This window comes from Schistosoma mansoni, chromosome 3, assembly GCF_000237925.1.
Source record: "Schistosoma mansoni strain Puerto Rico chromosome 3, complete genome".
In the NCBI taxonomy this organism is placed as follows: domain Eukaryota; kingdom Metazoa; phylum Platyhelminthes; class Trematoda; order Strigeidida; family Schistosomatidae; genus Schistosoma; species Schistosoma mansoni.
In genome coordinates this window covers 15,440,530-15,443,905 of record NC_031497.1, presented here as the reverse complement: position 1 = coordinate 15,443,905, position 3,376 = coordinate 15,440,530, and the positions used below count along the sequence as shown (strand labels likewise).

Sequence of the window (3,376 nt, the reverse complement as noted above, 5' to 3'; positions counted from 1 at the left end):
TTGTTTTTACTATGAAAGGGTTGAAATTTGAAGGTAGAATAATCTCGAAGCTTGAACTAACAAGTATAGGGTTTTCTTACCAGAATGATTAGTTTACGCAAGCATAAAGTCATAGATATTTGTCATATGTTGTTTGAATACCACAGTATAATAACGAATAACTTGTGAATGAACTAAAAATATAGTCTTGTTTCATAATCAAAATCTTCTTCCTTATACTCATCTTCATTACTACTTTAAAGTAAACCAAACACTAAAAGTTTTTTTTCTGTTTTACGTAAGAGTTTTCATGTTGCTAACAATAATCAGAAGTGGGACTGAGTAGTCTATGTTGATATGTAAATCCTTTCCCAATAAATACTTCGATATATATATATATACACTATTCAACAAAGACTAACAATAGTCTAGAACGCAAGTTGGTTGTACACGCAAACCACTGTTAATATTTACAGTTACTAACTCAGTATCCACCACTTCAAAAAAAACAACCCTTTATCTATAAATCTACTGAGCCATAGTAACGAAAAACTAGTCCAGCGAGTACAATATTTATTATTGATTTATAATAGTTTGCATTTAATAAAGTACTCTGGTTTCTATAAATGGCAATCAACCAAAAAGTTCATTTTTCCTACCTCAATTTACTTCTACCATTGATGTTATTAGTAATGGTCATAAATATCCTTCTGTTGGTATGTGTTCATCCTATAAGCATTACCTGGATTGAGTAGCTCATTCGATAACGCGTAAAGTAAAAAGGTACTGTGTTAAAGTATCAGTTCAAACATCAACACTGAAATGGAGTCAAATCCTGTAATAAGGCAAAAAACATATTTTAAATTCCTCTGTTACCCAAAATCCATAATTCTTGTTATATTTACCTTATTCAAGTCCTACTTTTCTTAATTTTTGAAAAATTTACTAACATTATTATGTAATACTCCACTATACACTGGTATCCTATAATTACACAACTTTATTTCGACAGAAAAAAAGAAACAATTTCGATATTATTCGTTAATTAATCAAGTTATATACTTATTTTCAGAAGGGGGTTTTGCGGAGATTTTAATAATTTTATGTAGTTGAGATCATGAGTCAATTGAAGCTAGACCACCATGGAAAACCTGGAAGCACTGGACGGCCAGGTTTTCCATAATAGTCTAGCTTCAATTGACTCATGATCTCAACTATATATTATATACTTATTTGTTAAATTTTGCACATTATCTATAATTATACTTGTCATTCTTATTAGAAATCAAATGATCAAGTATCATAATCATTATTTATCAAAATGTATTAACCATATGAAATATGGAAAAATTAGAGTCCTTACTACTACTACTACTACTACTATTATTATTAGTATTATTATTATTATTATTAAATGCCTTAATTCAATTATTTCGCACTATTTCAATTAACATTCATTAGTTACAGAAGATTATGATTGACGTTTGTCATAATTAAGAGTGATTATATATATATATATATATATATATATTCGAAATTCATTATACTTGTAATAATCAACCAAATGACTTTAAAATATTAAGAGTTACTCTTTAATGAATTTTATTGATGAACTGCTCATTTTGACAAAATATTGTATATTATATTTGTCTTTGATTGATCTCATGTTGGTGTATTGCTGGAAGATAGAGAGTAGTGAAAAGTTTTTTGTTCGAGTATGAGATTCCTCAGAAGTGCTCACTCAAAATCACATCATGAGTTTATTTAAGGACTTTCAGATAATTAAAATCTTATTGTTCAATGGTTTGACTGACAAAGCGTGACAACTGTTCCATTGATTTTAAGTAAAACTGAAAAAGAATGAAGTTATCGAGATTCATCATCCTAAAGAAATTTGATTCAAATGAAAAAAAATAACACAACTGTAATATTTAGTAAATAATAAAATATATTAACTAATATGTTTGTTAGGCAAAGATGGATAGTGGCTAGCAGTAGAATCCAAGACGCGCGTTTCGCCCTATTTGGGACTCGTCAGCTGGATGTACCTGTATCTCGGAATTGATGTTCATTCTGGGACTCGAACCCAGTACTTTTCGCTTCAAACGCCATCGCGTTATCCACTCGGCCACTGAGTCCTGATATTTGTTGTTCACTTGGAGAATCTTATCAAAAGAAACTTGATTGAAGGAAAATCACGGATTGATAGAGGAATCTTTCTTGATGTTTAAAGCAATCAATCTCTTTGATAAATTTCGATAGTGTAATAAGAGGACGAAGATTATCAGAACTATGTGATATATTAGCGCAATACATTTCAAGCAATCCGATCACACATATACTTGTTAAGAACATTCATATATAAAAGTAAAAGGTCAAGTAGACTAGAAATGGGGGGTAAGACGAGACAAGTATAATAATAATAATAATAATAATAGTAATAATAATAATGTGAAAACAATTTGAAACCTAATCACTCTGGATAATAAGCTAATATTACCAGGATAGGTTTAAGGTGAGAACAAACTGTTTTTGAATACACAAGTACATGTGTGGTCAGATTGTTCGAAATGTATTGCGCTAATAAATCACATAGTTCTGATAATCTCCGTCTTCTTATTACACTTTACTGATGTGTTACATTCATGAGTGGTTTGTATTCTACTGTGATCTAAGGCTCATTTTAAAGTTAACTTCGAGTTGAAGCTGATAAATTCGTTCTGAATAACAAAACGACCCAGCTAAAAAAACCAATGTTATCAGAATTCATATTTGCAGAAATGTATTTAGATGATCTAAATGAAATTTACATTTTCTCACCATAAAGCACTACAAGTGACCTTGATTCTATTTACCATTTGAAATAAACAAGTGAATAATCATTCGTATTTATGTAGTCAGTAAAAAAGAAAAATAAGCTTATTGGATATATAAAAGAAGCCTCTCACTCTCATACAAATACAGCATAAACATTTCGCTCTGATTTCAATAATTTGTGCTGTTTGGTTGTTTGTTTTCGATTATATTATCAAAATATTCATTGAAAAAAATATAGCCATAATTAACTGATAACCAGAGGGAAACAATAAGAAACGGAAATAAATGTTACAACTTTGTTTAGAACTCGTTGATTGTGTTTATCCGTGACCCAATAGTGGATTGAACTTGAGACTTTCACGTCTCACAACCAATACAATTCATTTAAGTTAATGATTTCTAATCACAGTCATTTGAGTATATATTCACATGATTAAAGTCATTAGAGAAACCAATTAAAATTCCGTTTAGTAGGTTTAACGATAACATAATCATCACATGATTTAAAGTTACTGATCTTTATCTGTCTTGAAATCTTGACTGAACAACTTTATAGGGATTCAAGTTTTGGAAGAAACAG

At 29.6% G+C, this 3,376-nt stretch overlaps 1 non-coding gene across 1 annotated transcript; it reads right to left on the bottom strand.

The window, feature by feature from the left end:
- Nucleotides 1-2,047: 2,047 nt before the first annotated feature.
- Nucleotides 2,048-2,114, bottom strand: Smp_tRNA_01122_Gln_TTG.1.1. The gene has a single exon. It is a non-coding gene (tRNA).
- Nucleotides 2,115-3,376: the final 1,262 nt, after the last annotated feature.